We start from the raw sequence: 16,437 nt of genomic DNA on the forward strand, positions 1-16,437 counted from the left end.
ACCTTTTACCTATGTAGAAGTTAAGGCAAACCACCAAGACTGCATAATGTTTAAATCTTACTTAAGTCTTAAATTTTGGTATAAAAGTCTTTAGCTTCAGAAGACATAAAACTCTTGGAATTGTGCTAGCTTGCTTTCTAAATGTACGAAGGAAAATAACTTTGTGATGAGGAAAAGCTAGTGTAACGTTGGTGATACAAAACTGATAAGTACCTCCTGGACTCCTGTCTTTACCTTCTGTAATGAGGATGAGAGAAGGAACTGTTAACCTTTAGCTGAGAGGTAGGTGGAGGTATGTTCTTAGCTGAGGAAAAACATGGGATACAGCAGTTTATTAATTCTATATTTAATAAACTACTTGACACATTGGGACAGCTGGGAGATTTTGACATCTTAATTGAGTTAGGTGAGCAAGCAACCATGGGTTTCTATCTTTTATTTATTTATATCTTTTTGTCAGGTATTAGCTATAAAGTCTGATATCTGTATGTGAGAGCCATATAGAAAGATACTATGTTTAACCATTTACATAAAGTTCTTGTGTGCGGCTAGGTTGTACTTCTTAACTAATAAAATGAGTTAACTTTTTGAATAGAATTTGTGAAGAACATCTGCTAATAGCAATGGTTTCAGCTTTGGCAAAATTGATATTTAGTTTTGACAGTAATAAGCTAACAGATTCAGCTGCTTCTTGAGTGCCTTTTTGGAACAAGATAATAGGGTTATGACAGCATAGTGGAGGATGCTTTTCTTTGTTTTTTATTACTATAGTTGGGGAAGGGTCTCTCATTTAAGAGCTATAATTTGTGAGGTATACGTTTTTTAAAAAAAGGATGGTTGGAACATAACTGTCTTTAATTTCAAGGAGCATAATTGCTTTACTAAAAGAACATTTTGGTCATTTTGATATTTATAGTATTTTTGGTAAGACTTAAAAGGAATATTAAAAGACTTTTTATTATAGAGCTTGGTTCATAGATAGTTTATATCTTGGACTCAGTGTAAGATTTTATAAAAACATATACACCACAAAAGTCATAGTGTTCTTACCCTTTTTTATTAGTGTAAAATTTTGGTGAAGCAGCAGGTTAGTGGTGCCTTAGAATAGATAGCCCTAAGCCTCCCTGGGTTTTTGTTTTATTTTGTTTTGTTTTTAAAGTTTCTAGAATGGATGATCCAGACTACAATGTATTTGTACTCCGTCTCATTCCACAGAGGATTTATGGATTTATGGTGACTACTACTGCTACTACTAATAGTATTAAGTGCACGCTTACTCTGAGCTAGGCACGTGATCTTGTCTAATTCTTAGCACAAGTCATATGATGTATATACTGCTGTTATCTGTGTTTGCACTTGAGAAAATGATGCTTAGGAGGAGTTAAATAACTTGCCAAAATTTAACATTTTGGGAGATGGGGCTAGAATGCAAATCTAAGAGATCTAACATTTGCTCCGAATCTCTATAGGGGGAAATGCAAACCAGAATTAAATGTCCAAACTAGGAAGAAAGAAACAGTGGATGTTCATGTCTTTAGGTCCCACAGCTGTTATGACTGGATCATGAATTTGACTCTAAATATAACAAAAGAGAAAAAAGTAGAGGTGAGTGAAATTTGTATGTGAGAATACCACATGAAACCCTTTTTTTAGGACTTAATTCTCAAATAGAGTCCCTCTGTGGGAGCCTCAAGAAGAGTCTTTTTGGAAAATGTTGGGAATGGTTTCTTCAGTAACATTCCCTATAATATATGTAGTGATAGGTTTAATAGGACGGCTTCTTTTTGATCTCACAATGAAACTCAAGGCCATAGGGGTGCCTGGGTGGCTCATTCAGTTAAGCGTCTGCCTTCAGCTCAGGTCATAATCCCAGGGTCCTGGGATCGAGTCCTGTATCGGGCTTCCTGCTCAGTGGGGAGTCTGCTTCTCCCTCTCCCTCTGCTTCCCCCCCCCCCGCCTCCCGCTCGTGCTCTCTCTCTCTCTCAAATAAATAAATAAAATCTTAAAAAAAAAAAAAAGAAACTCAAGGCCATAATGTTAAAGCATGATTTGATAAGAAGAGTTATGTGAGATACCATGATTGTATGGACCAAGCATGCATGGTTTGGTATGATCCACATATGAAATCTGGAGTACTGAGAGGGATGGAATGATGGTCTGTACATTTGCCAGTCAATCCTGAGCTTCGTATATACTTCAGAAATCAAATGAACGCATGGTAGAGTTAATGTCTTTGTCCTGAAAATTGAGAAGTGTAGACAAGGGATATAGTGACAGTTAATGATATTGAGCTCACAGTTGAATGGGTAATTTTCCCAGGCTACAGGACTATTATAGAAGCCAAGAAAGTAAATTTTCAGTAAGAAGATATTTTTCAGTCCTGTGAAATACAGCAGAGAGATGGATGCCATGTTATATAAGGATTAAAAAGTGTCCATTACATTTCAGAGACAGGTCTTGGGTATCTTAGCAGGTACAGCATCAGTGGAGTGTTGCAGAGTAGAAATCCCATTGTAATGGGTTCAGGATTGAGTGCAAGATGAGGAAGGGGCAACTTTGTATGTAGACTTACCTTGTAGTTGAAGGTGTATTGGGAAGAAGGAGAGAACCAGAATCTTGGGGCCCCAGTGTTGAAGGAGGAGTTTTGTTGAAGGACCTAAAGAGGCTTGAGATTGTATGCTAAGGATGACGAATCAAGGGAGATGGAAAAATTGAAGATAAAAAGCAGAATGATGGGGTGCCTGCGTGGCTCAGTCGGTTAAGTGTCTGCCTTTGGCTCAGGTCATGATTCCAGAGTCCTGGGATCGAGCCCCGCATTGGACTCCCTGTTCAGTGGAGAGTCTGCTACTTCCTCAGCCTCTGCCTCTGCTCCTGCTTGTGTGTCCCCCCCCCAATAAATAAGTACATAGAAAAACAGAATGAGGATTAATATTGCAAGGTGCTTGTGATTGGGGGTTGGAATTCAGGTCATTGAAGGTGGCAAATGGATCAGCTCTACTGAGCTCAGCTCTACTGAGCTCAGCTCTGCTGAGAAGTAAGAGTACCCATCTCATTCTACTTCCCTGCCCTCCCCAAGTCATACAGAGAAGTACAGACATGGATAAAGGGGTTTAGTCTAGAAAAGGTGGATGAAATCAGGATATGAATCAAGATCGGGGCTTCTGGGTGGCTCAGTTGGTTGAGCATCTGGCTCTTGATTTCGGCACAGGTCATGATCTCACGCTCAGTGGGGAGTCTGCTTAAGGATTTCTCTCCCTCTCCCCCTTCTCTTGCGTGCATGCTCTCTCTCTCTCAGGTAAATATGTCTTTAAAAAAAAAAAAAGACATGCATGACTCAACTGAGTGCATGACTCAACTGAAGAGGTGACTGAGACCAGCAGCAGTTCTCTCCTAAACTTTGAAAATGAGAGCTGTCGTGGGAGCTGTAAATAAGGGGACCTGGGCGTGGAACATGGATTAAGTGGACAGAGAAACCAAGAAGCCCAGCAAAAATAAAAATGTATTCCATTTTGCCACTTCTTCCAGTAGATGATTTTGTTTTTGTGTACCTAGTGGCTCCTTCTACCCCCGGGACTTTCTCACCCAGGAAGGAACACGTGTGGTGGAGGCAACAGGGATCTGGATAGTAAGGAAGCTGGATTTGCACGTCTCATATAGGAAGTTTGTTTTAGGTGGACATTTGAAACCCACTTATAGTTAGCATGTAGAGTTAAAGGCTGAAGACCGAAGGCCTTAGGAACTGTGTTTGCTGTTGGGACACATTGAAATAAAGAAAAGTAGATGACACTCAGTGACCGAACTGTATTTATTGGCCTGGAAAGGCACATGGCCTACTCAGATCAGTTCTCACCATCCAAAGGGAGCAGATTTCAGGGCTGAGTCAAGGGTAAGGGAGAAAAACGAAGATGCTTTTCTGTCAGGTAAAGGGCTGGTTAAGAAGATGTCATCTACTTTGGGCACCAAAGAACAGCCTTTAGTTGATAACTGCAGCAGGAGCAGCAACAGCTGAATAGATTGTGCCGGAGCTTTTGTCGGCGGAGAGCAGAAAGCCCATGGTGGTGGAAGCAGTAGTTGAGAGAAATCGTGGAGGAAGGAAAATAATGTGCAGCTTACTTAATGTGGTAAAAGGCCTGGTAGAAAAGGGGAGAAATTGTTTTATTCTATTTATAAGGAACCAACATGTTTTCCAAGGCCTGAGCAGCTCTGAATCAAGAAATAGGAGTCACAGTAACATTAGGAACTAGGAATTTCGTGAAAGTCTTGGTTTGAGCTTCTCTTTTTAACGGAGGACTGCAGAAATGCCTAGTCCAAGTGCAGACCTTGAGTGGCTCATGCATTTATTCTCTGGCTACTATCCCAGCAGCCATGGGCCAGAGAGGTCCCTACTTTTGGGGCCCTTGACTTGTGGTCAAGAATCCTTTCCTTTTTGCCATTTTTATTTCAGTGGACGATTTTGTTTCTTTTATCTAGAGGGCTCCCCCGACCACAAGGTCATCCAGGGTGTGAGGATCAGGAATCCTCTTCTGCTGCCACCCTCAGTCTACTGTGGGTGCAGGGCATGTGCTGGAATGGCGGATTTGTGTAAATAGGACTTGGCTGCGCTCGTCTCTTGCTGTCCCTGTACTTCTTTCAGCAAGAGCCCCATGGGCTTGGGTTACTCCGCACCTACAGGAGGAGCCTGAAACCAAGGCGTGGGAGTCATGGGAACCACTCAGGCTGGTTTGCAGACACACTGGGGGCTTAACCCACCTCTCTGCAGGGCTGATTCTGTTTTCCTCCTAGACAAGATTTTGTGTGGTTCAGGTATTCTGGCCCCCAGGAACTGCGGAGTACATACAGATACGCAGAGAGGATAGGCTCTGATACAAGTACCAACCCAGTATTTTTGTCTTTTGAGCTTTTCCTCGCTATACCTTGGCAAAAGAAATAAGGAGGAAATGGTTTGAGTGAACACATCATTACTGGCTTCTGATAGCTCTAGCTCTCTCTGTCAGAAAGTCATTTGTGTGGATATTTGTTACTAGTTATAATGCTTAGTAACAGTTTCAGGAACTCATCTAATAGTTTCTCCTAGGTGTGCAGTTGTTTTTCTTGAGCAGATTTGGTTTTTAATCACACATCCTGGATTAAGAATGACAGTTATCTAACATTTATGAAATTATCCTGACAACTGAATTTATACTCCATTTAACAGGCTGTTGCTAATTCGATCTATTTGCATCTTCTCTAACCTGTGAGCAATTTGGAGGGAACCAGATTTATTTTATTCATTCCTCTGTTCCTTGTGCTTACCATGTAGTAGGCATGCAAAAGTAGAGATAATAGCAATAATGAAGGGAAACATGGACCTTGAGTTTCTGGAGCTTGTATTCTGATGGGTCTTCAAAGGATATTGAATGTGAGTATATTGGAGTGTGTGTGTGGAGTGGGAAAGTTTTGAAATGGGTGTGATGTATTAGGGTTCTCCAGAGAAACAGAACCAACAGGATGTATTTATGGAGAGAGAAAGAGATTTATTATAAGGGATTGTCTCATGTGATTATGGAGGCTCAGAAGTCCCAAGATATGTGCTATACACACTGGAGATCCAGGAGAGCCGATGGTGTGGTTCCAATCTGAGTCCAGAGGCCTAAGAGTCATGAGAGCTGATGGCAGGTGGTTCAGTCCAAAAGCTGACAAACTTAAGACTCAAGAAAAGCTGATGTTTCAGTTTGAGTTGACTGGGACCCCAAAGTTGGCATGAAAAGACTGATGTCTTGGCTCAAGCACTCAGACATGAGGACTTCCCTCTTATTCCAGGGAAGACCAGCCTTTTCGTTCTATTTGGACCTTGAACTGATTGGTTGAGGGCCACCCACATTACGGAGGGCAATCTGCTTTACTCAGTCTTTGATGCAAATGTTAATTTCATTCAGAAACACCGCAAGACACGCTCAGAGTACTGTTTGACCAGATGTCAGGTAACCTCTCCCCACCAGCCTAGTCAAGCTGTGACACATAAAATTAACTATCAAGGATAGATAATACAACAATTTTATAATATAAACATCAGTATAATAATTTTAAAGCATCATGGAATAAGTGACTGAACTTTTAAAATTGTTGAATTAGGAATCATTCTCCCACTTTTCCAGGACTATTTGCATTTGAAGTTGATGTAGTATATGTTATTAAAAAATTACTCAGATGTTAACAAACTTGACTCTTCTTAATAATTGAATCATTCTTGTGCAGAAACCCTTTGCTGCAATGGAAAAAAAAAGTGCTATTGGTAAAAGAAGGGGTGTCAAATATATAGTACAGGACTGTTGTTTTAAAAATTATTTTTTTAAAAGTATAGTAGTAGCAAATTGCTATGATGCTGTATTATCTCTTCCTGTATCTGGTGCTGATTTCTGATCATTCTGGATTATGTTTAAAACCAAAGGCAGTCTGTGAATACAAAAAATTAGTATTTTGTATTTAAGTTATAAAAACTCTTTGTTGAGAAAATACCTAGATTCATAAAGAATGATTTTCACTGTCCACATAGTTCTTTATCTGTATGTTCTATCATTTATCCTTTATTACTAGAATTCTTCACTTTTTAAATTGATGCACTAAATTTTTTTTAAATTTTATTTTATTATGTTATGTTAATCACCATACATTACATCATTAGTTTTTGATGTAGTGTTCCATGATTCATTGTTTGCATAAAACACCCAGTGCTCCATTCAATACGTGCCCTCTTTAATACTCATCACCTGGCTAACCCATCCCCCCACCTCCCTCCCCTCTAGAACCCTCAGTTTGTTTCTCAGAGTCCATAGTCTCTCATGGTTTGTCTCCCCCTCTGATTCCCCCCCTTCATTTTTCCCTTCCTACTATCTTTTTTTTTTTTTTTTTTTTTAACATAGAATGTATTATTTGTTTCAGAGGTACAGGTCTGTGATTCATCAGTCTTACACAATTCACAGCGCTCACCATAGCACATACCCTCCCCAATGTCTATCACCCAGTCACCCCATCCCTCCCACCCCCCACCGCTTCAGCAACCCTCAGTTTGTTTCCTGAGATTAAGAATTCCTCGTATCAGTGAGATCATATGATACATGTCTTTTCTCTGGCTGACTTATTTCGCTTAGCATAATACCCTCTAGTTCCATCCACGTCATTGCAAATGGCAAGATTTTTTTTTTTTTGATGGCTGCATAATATTCCATTGTATATGTACACCACATCTTCTTTATCCATTCATCTGTTGATGGACATCTTGGCTCTTTCCATAGTTTGACTATTGTGGACATTGCTGAAATAAACATTGGGGTGCACGTATCCCTTCGGAACACTACATTTGTATCTTGAGGTAAATACCCAGTAGTGCAATTGCTGGGTTGTACAGTAGCTCTATTTTCAACTTTATGAGGAACCTCCATACTGTTTTCCAGAGTGTGGCTGCACCAGCTTGCATTCCCACCAACAGTGTAGGAGGATTCCCCTTCCTCTGCATCCTCGCCAACCTCTGTCATTTCCTGACTTGTTAATTTTAGCCATTCTGACTGGTGTGAGGTGGTATCTCATTGAGGTTTTGATTTGGATTTCCCTGATGCCGAGCGATGTTGAGGACTTTTTCATATATCTGTTGGCCATTTGCATGTCTTCTTTGGAAAAATGTCTGTTCATGTCTTCTGCCCATTTCTTGATTGGGTTATTTGTTCTTTGGGTGTTGAGTTTGATAAGTTCTTTATAGATTTTGGATACTAGCCCTTTATCAGATATGTCATTTGCAAATATCTTCTCCCACTTTGTCGGTTGTCTTTTGGTTTTGTTAACTGTTTCCTTTGCTGGATGCACTGAATATTTTTGTTTATAAGTTTCCTGCATAGCTCCCCTCCCTCCCTCTCTCTCTCTTTTTTACAATAAATGCTGTGGAGTTAATAAATGGAGTGGAGCTGTGTCAGTGTCTAGTTTTTGGACAGTTTTAATAAATATTGCCTAATTGCTCTTATTTTATAAGCTCTTATATAAAATATTAATAATTGATAACTTGTATTGAGTGCTAGGTAGAACCTGAGCTTTATGTGGATTGTTTCATCTGATCCTCAAAATAACCTTGTGAGGAAGATGTTAATATCGCCCTTTAGGCAACAGCTGAGTGCCTACAGTGTGCAAAGCACTGTGCCAGGCAAGGGAACTATAGGAATGAACAGTGCAACCATTGTTGATGCCCACATTCTAAAGGACAAGGACAACAACTACTCTCAGTTTATTTAATTGTCATAGTGAGAAAGACTCTGAAAGAAATATTTAGGCTACTTTGAAAGTACTATCACACAGGGTATAAGGAGGAGTGGCAAGAAAGAAATTATCTTTGAATAAACACCTTTGCAGCTTACGTTCAGTAGGCCACATGGGGGAAGGAAGTGTGTTAGGCTGAGAAGGCAGCATGTGTGACTCCTAGTCTCTTCTGTCACAGTGTCTGGAAGACTAAGTTTGTATTTGAGAAGAGTATGTTGCCCAGCAGATCTGGTTTTATGAAAAATCTGAATTTGAGCCGTTTTCTGTTCAGAATGCTTACTTCTGGGGCGCCTGGGTAGCTCAGTCAGTTAAGCATCTGCCTTCGGCTCAGGTCATGATCCCAGGGTCCTGGGATTGAGCCCCGCATCAGGCTCCCTGCTCGGCGGGAAGCCTGTTTCTCCCTCTTCCACTACCCCCCTGCTTGTTTTCCCTCTCTCGCTGTCTCTCTCTCTGTCAAATAAATAAATAAAATCTTAAAAAAAAAAAAAAGGATGCTTTCCTTCATCCCATCTGGTCTCCACAGACCACATCAGAGAGGATGTCACTTAAGGGACTTACTAAAAGATTCTGTGGGCTTTGTAGATTGATAAGACATGGTATGGGGGAGAAAAGTAGAGATAAGCTTATTTTTGTTCTATTGTACAATTTCTGTCTCTTTTTATCTGCCTTGTGATGCCAATGAAAGTAAGACTGCTGTCCGGCATGTGCGTAGGTTGGTGGAGAGGCTCTATGATTTTCAATTACTTTCTCTAGACAGCTTCTCCGGTAAGTTACCTACCTCCTACTTTTTTCCCCTAAGATTCATACAGTAAATTACAACCCATTTCTTAGAATTGTAGTTCCATGAAAGGTTGCTTTGGAGTAAGCTAAAAATAATTTTTTAAAAAAGATTTTATTTATTTGACAGAGCAAGAGAGCACAAGTGAGGGGAGCGGCAGGCAGAGGGTGAGGGAGAAGCAGGCTCCCCACTGAGCAGGGAGCCTGACATGGGGCTCCATCCCAGGACCCTGAGATCAACCCCAGCCAAACGCAGATGCTTAACTGACTGAGCCACCCAGGCACCCTGTTAAAAATAATTTTTAACTGAAAAAATTTAATATATAAACTAAGGAGAGGTTAATTGTCCTTAGCGTAGAACTCCCTTCCATTACCTTCTTTGAATCTTTTTGTGACCTCAGAAGGAAAAAAAGAAGGTGGAAAGTCTGTAAAAATAATAATGTATTTCATAATGCTTTCTGCCTTCTAAAATGTATGAATCTTGTTTCTAGTGGAATTATGATACGATCCTGTGTGTTCAAATGATCATGCTGCTTTTTCGTTTTGATTGCTCAGAATTAAGCTTGAGTGCAGCAAAGCTATAAAAATCACAAGTAGAGTGGGTTGTGTTGTGAGGTCTTTAATCATTATGAACAAAAATAAAATAGAAAGTTACCTCAAGATACTATTTTGGAATACGATATTACCTTGTGGACATTTATGCTTTTGTTTGTTTTTATTTCTAATCATGATTGTGATTTTGGGATTATTTCATTATATAAACAAGGATTGATAAGGCAAAAGAAATAGTTCATCATAGTATTAATATTTTAACAATAATCTTTTGTACCTGCCTAAGAAAGAGATAAAAAAAGGTTTTTTTTTTTTTTTTTTCTTCTTTAAAACAAAACAAAATAAAACTGAGCTAATTTAAGCGGTTGCAATTTCTGGGAAACAAAGGCTTTGGTGTACATGCTTTTGATAGTAGACATTGTGACCATATCATGTATGCTTTCTTAATAATGTCTGACATTATCAGATTGATTAACTCAGCATGAGGCCTAATCATATTTAACTATGGTTGGCAGCTGTACACTAGAAGAATAGTAATACAGAGGGGGAATAAAATTAGTTTTTTAATAAGCTGTATTAAATACAAAACTAAAAAATGTATCAGAAGCATTCATTATTTCACATTGACATGTAAAACTATTGTATTCACACAGTATCCTTTTCAAATTCATGCTGACTTATATTTTCAAAGATTGGCTACTGCCAGAAGCTAGACCTGCTGATAATAAGATTTTCATTTGATAATTGATGGTGTAGGTTTCAGGGAGTTATGATTTCCTGCAGGCTTCAAAGGTCAACATTTGTATCTACATATTGGTGTTCACTGTGTAAACGTCATAGATTATCCAACCCATCTAAGAACTGGAACCAGAAGTAACCTCTGCTTACTTTTCCCAGAATCAGCATATTTCTTTAAAAAATTAGTCATTGCAAAAGTAATTGTTTTCCCCATTGCTTTTTGAAAAATATTTATTTATTTGAGAGAGAGAGTGTGAGTGAGTGAGTGCCTGTGAGTGGGGGGGAGGGGACAGAGGGAGAGAATCTCAAGCAGACTCACTGCTGAGCATGGAGCCCCACATGGCCTGATCCCCAGGACCCATGAGATCATGATCTGAGCTGAAACCAAGATTCAAGAGTTAGATACTCAACCGACTAAGCCACCAGGTGCCCTTCCTCATTGCTTTTTAAAAATATAATCGTAAAAAGTTAATAAATGATACATATGAAAGAGTCCTAAATTAAGGAGGTGTGATTAATTCTGATTCTGCCTGTTAACTTTAACTGGGGCCTTGGAGTTTAATTAGATCTATTCACCAAATGTTTAGTGAATGCCTATCATGTGCAGACCGTTCAGGGCTCTATGGTTTTGACCAAAACTGCAAAGATTTTGGCCTCAATCAAAGCACTATTTTGGTGTGCTGAGATTCCCTATTAAGGATAACAGCCATTAATTACACTTTGAGGACTAATTTTCAAATATCTGAGAAATAGGCATAACAAAAACAGTCAGTTTCTGAGTTGTGTTGCATAAAATGTTTGCATAGAATTTTCTCCTCCACTAGCTGACACCCAGCTTTTTAGTAAGTTTTCTAAAGCTATTGAGCTAATAAAACTTTTAGTGAATATTCAAATTTTAGTCAGATGTTATCATTCAGAATTAAAGTAACAAAATAGCTAAGTGAGTGGAAAAGTTTGCAAACTATATGGAGCAATTTTCACCTTCTAGGAAAAGAATAACTGTATTTCAGAGAGCAGTTTTCCAAATAAACATGCATTAAAGTGTACTTAGATGCCTCATATATTAACACATAATCATGTTATATGTATAAGAAATAATATATATTCAATTTCTCATGTTGCTTAAGATTTCTAATTTAATTAGTACAGTGTCATGACTAGTTTGAATCCCAAAAATTAAATATATTTTTAATTTAGGAAAAGAAGCAATTTCTTTCATTTTAAGGTAGAGTGGCCCCTAACAGGTCCTCGCTGTAAGATCATATAATGTTTAAAGGTTTGATAAGTCCCTGAAATGTGAAATTAGATAACTTACTGAAACTTAACCTTAACTATAATCTTGCAGATGAGAAGAGAGTAAAAATATTCCAGATCCAAGAGGAGTTATTTTGAGGAGCTTTAAGTGCCAGTAAATGGAAGCTTATAATTAACATGGCTATTTAGCTGTCAGTGTAGCTTTATTTTAATGTATAATGTATCTAAGACATGTTGTAGGCACACAGAAGCATTTGTGGAATTGAATTAAATGTATGCTTCCTAGATGTAGCTTCCAAAAGATATTGAGCAGTTGTTGAACTACACTAAATTATAAACAATAACCAAATGATCAATATTAATTTATGAAATCAGTAACTAATTTACAATAAAAAGAATTGATTTGTGGTAGAATTCAGCTGTAAATTTTGTGTAAATATACTATTAAAACCTAAATTGCCAAAACCCTGGCAGTATAGAACCAAGCATAGCAATATTAGATATAACTTACAACTTACTGATAGTTTATTTAAACAGATATTCACATGTTCATTTTGTAATTGTTTTTTGGGTCATGTGGTGATAAATCATTCAGTATACTAAATTGTCACTTTTTAGTGTTATTGAATTTTACATACACTTTACTAATCAAACCTTGAATCATTGTGTAAGTTTTTAAAGTGTAGGAGGTTGGGTAGACTAAGCACACCATTTAATTTATTTTCCGTTATAAATACGTCTTTAAAACAACTGTCATTTAAAAAAATTATACCATCTTTAATTTTCAGGTAATAAATTGACAGATTCTGTTCAGTAGTAATTTCAGGAAATATTAACTCTTCTCTCTTGGATACCTCTGTCAACACTCATTCACTGATGCTTAAAATCAGTTAATAGTCAACAGTGCCTTTCATTTACCCGTTAGAAGGCCATAAATGTAAATAAGCCTGGAAGAGAACATGTTTGACTTATTACTACATTAAGATTCAAATCACTGATACCAAATTCTTTTCTTAGAGGCTTTGATAGGGAAGAGAACACAGTGGGATAGGCTGGGGCTTGTAGCAAAGGTGGGCTGTGGGTACCAAAGATAAATAACCTATCATAACCTATTTTTAAATTTTGCCAAGGCAATCCCTGTGATTAAGTCCCTTAAACAGTTTTGGGATGTCTTTTTATTAACCCTCTCATTTGCAGCCCTGTCTGGTATTCAGAATTGCACCCTGAGGATATTTTGTTAATGCAGAAAATTTTGATAGTGCTAATATTCTTTGGGAAGTATAATGTTGTACATATACTCTAGTCCTCCCCCCCACCCCCCTTACCCTTACAGTGAAAAGCTGATATGGGTCAGGATCACATTGGTCCCACTTTTAACGGCGAAGTTTTGAGGGGTTATGAATGGGACTAGACATGGGTATGCAATCTCTTTGAAACTTCTTTGTTCACATTTTGCATTCTTTTTTCCCATCTGTAGTTGGAAGTTGACAAGTATTGAGGTTGCTGTTTACTTGGGAAGCCTGTTGACCTGACAGCAGTCCTGATGCCCCATTTATCTTATTCATTTAGAAATGGTGCCTTCTCTTAGTGGCACTTGCTGTAATTGTCCTAACACACTGGCATGTAACCCACTGCTTGTGTTTAGTAAATATTTGTTGAATAAAGAAGGGAATACTGGAGACTCAGCTTCTCTGTGTCTGTTTCTTACTCTCCTTCTCTGTTTTTACTGATTCTGTTTTTCTTCACTCATGTTAGCTTCTCTCTTATTTCACATTCAGAATTCCCATAGTGGATCAAATTGGTCAGTTCCCATTCAATCTGGGGTGACCAGAAAGCAGAGTTCTCACACTAATTATCACTGAGACCCTTAGTTTATCTTCTGTTCAACCTTTAATGGGTTGCTTTTCACTAGGGTGTGGTGTCATATTCTATTGGCTGTAGCTTGGGTAAATGGCTTGCCAGACCCAGAGCTTGAGGAATCAGTCACTCATAGGTAGGCAGAGATTATAGTGATTGGCTGTTAGTAGAGTGTAAATGGAGAAATGTATTTTATCATCTAAACATACTATTTATACATTAACTCAGGAAGTTTTTTGTTGTTGTTGTTTTTAAAGATTTTATTTATTTGTCAGAGAGAGACCACAAGTGGGGAGAGGGGCAGGCAGAGCAGGCAGAGGGAGAAGCAGGCTCCCTGCTGAGCAAGGAGCCCGACGCGGGACTCCATCCCTGGACCCTGGGATCATGACCTGAGCCGAAGGCAGATGCTTAACCGACTGAGCCACCCGGGTGCCTCTCAGATACAGTTTTTATGGGGGATATATTATATAGAAAGCATATATACTTGTATTATGACTTATTTTTGTCTATAAGAAGAGTTTCTAAGATTTCATCGTTATTTTAGGTAAATCTACTTATATCCACTTATGTTTTAGATACCCCCATATATCCATATGTAGGTTCATGTACTTATGGGTATATACTTGCTTAATATCCTAATAAGTATATTTCCTTATATCCATCATTAGATGTCTTTGTGATATTAAAAAATACAATTATGGTCTAACATTGATAAAACTAAACACAGTATAAAGAAGTAACATCTATTTTTCTTAAATTTTCTACAATTTATTTTTATGTATTTATTTTTTGAAGATTTTATTTATTTATTTGAGAGAGAGAGAGAAAGAGCATGCACGAGCACATGAGCAGGAGGAGAGGGAAAGCAGACTCTCCGCTGAGCAGGGAGCCCGATGTAGGGCTCGATCCCGGGACTCTGGGATCATGACCCAAGCCGAAGACAGACACTCAACCGACTGAGCCACCCAGGCGCCCCCTACAATTTATTTTTAATGATAAAAATAACCACAAAATCTTGTGAATTGAAAACTCTTTCTGAAAATTCTGTTAGGAGTAACGTCAGAGAGGGCGCCTGGGTGGCTCAGTTGGTTAAGCGACTGCCTTCGGCTCAGGTCATGATCCTGGAGACCCAGGATCGAGTCCCGCATCGGGCTCCCTGCTCAGCAGGGAGTCTGCTTCCCCCTCTGACCCTCCCCCCTCTCATGTGCTCTCTCTCTCTCTCAAATAAATAAATAAAATCTTTAAAAAAAAAAAAAAAAAAAAAAAGGAGTAACGTCAGAGATGTATTAAATCCTTTAGAAATCTATGAGATACAAATAGTTTGAATTATTTTTATTGAAGTAGATTCAGGGCAGATTTTCAAAAGTTAGCTTTATTGTTTATTAATGGAGTAAATATTAACTACCACTTACTGAGTACTTTCTTTGTGCCACAGATAAGTTTCAATGTAATTTTAATTCAGTCTCCAAAATGATCCAAAAGATTGGGGGAATTATCTAAATTTTGCAAATTAAACTTGGGTTTTGGGATTTGGCCACTTGCTCTCAAAGTTGTATAACTGACAAAGAAAAACAGCTGAGGCTTGAACCCATTTCCATCATATTCCAAAGCTCAGCCCTTTCTCTTGTGCTGTATGTAATTTCTACTGTCCTTTACAAATGACTACATTGCACTGAATGAAATAAAAAAAAAAAGGGGTGCCTGGGTGGCTCAGTCGATTAAGCATCCGACCCTTGATTTCGGCTCAGGTCATGATCTCAGGGTCCTGGGATTGAGCCCTGCATCTGGATCTGTGCACAGTGGGGAGTCTGCTTGAGATTCCCACCCACCCCCCCGCCCCCCGCACGCATGGGCACTCTCTCTCTTTAAAAGAAATAAATCTGTTTTTAAAATAGTAGCATTTTTGGTCCCACTGAGAAGTTTTTTTATTATTGCAATTTGTGAGCTTTCATCTAGGTCCTTCTGGCATCAATGTATAGTTGGAAGCAGATTAATGTTCACTGTAATGAAGTAATAAGTACGTATAACCATTACTCTAATGACACAGGCTTACCTTCTAATGTAGTTATATGTATCAGCTTCTGTACTGTTGTGAGCAGTTTTCTTTGCTGTTTTCCCACCAGATTATGTTTAATAAGCAATGCAAACACATAAAATTCTCATATTTGATAGCTAATAAATTTCTTCGGCCTTTTAGGAGATAATACATACCCCAGCAAGTTTGAGTTCACTCTATCTAAAATTTGCTTTGAATGTTCTACAGTAATATTGTATTTGATTATCCCAAGACTAGTATTCTGTGATGTGAAATCTAGACTCTCTCCTAGAGTTTTATATTCTTTTAGGATAAAAATTCTACTTTTATCTCTCTCCCTCTACCCCTCCTGCTCATGCCCCCCCTTTCTCTCTCTCTCTCTCTGAAATAAATAAATCTTTAAAATAAAAAGTAAGGAATGTGAAATTAACTGGGTTCAGCTTGTTATACTAAATACATATTACGTATTCATTCATAGAAGCCATGATTTAAAAAAGTGCAACAGTGAATTAACTTGGTAATGAACTGGGTTAATTTGTAGAGAAAAGTCTCAGACCAAGATAAATTGAGGTTTGGAACTGTAAAATAGTGACATAAGTATATCAGAAAAGGCGGAACTTGGAGAGTGCTAAGGTTCATGTTTCATCAGATTGAATGTCAGAAGCCAAGTGAGTCCAGAGATAGCTTCCAACTATTGGGGACAGCTAGGACAGGCTGATTTTTGTCATAAAACTCTTATGCAAAGAGAAGTTAATAAATGTCACCCTCCTACACTAAACCCTGACTGCAGATTAATAGGTGATATTCCAAAGTGCCCTGAAGGCAACCAATAAAAAAGTTTCTTCTTACTGGAAAGGTTGGAACTTAGTTACTTTGTAGATGAAATTCAGGTTTTAAAAATGCTCACTTACCCCCCAAAATTTGTAACTAGCAAGGGGGAAGAG

General features: G+C 38.4%; 1 protein-coding gene across 4 annotated transcripts in view; it reads left to right on the plus strand.

The window, feature by feature from the left end:
* The window catches only part of UBE2E2 (ubiquitin conjugating enzyme E2 E2), a 377,267-nt gene that overhangs the window by 67,330 nt on the left and 293,500 nt on the right, over positions 1-16,437 (plus strand). The window lies entirely within an intron of this gene.

Source organism: Halichoerus grypus, chromosome 1 (assembly GCF_964656455.1).
Source record: "Halichoerus grypus chromosome 1, mHalGry1.hap1.1, whole genome shotgun sequence".
Classification (NCBI taxonomy): Eukaryota; Metazoa; Chordata; class Mammalia; order Carnivora; family Phocidae; genus Halichoerus; species Halichoerus grypus.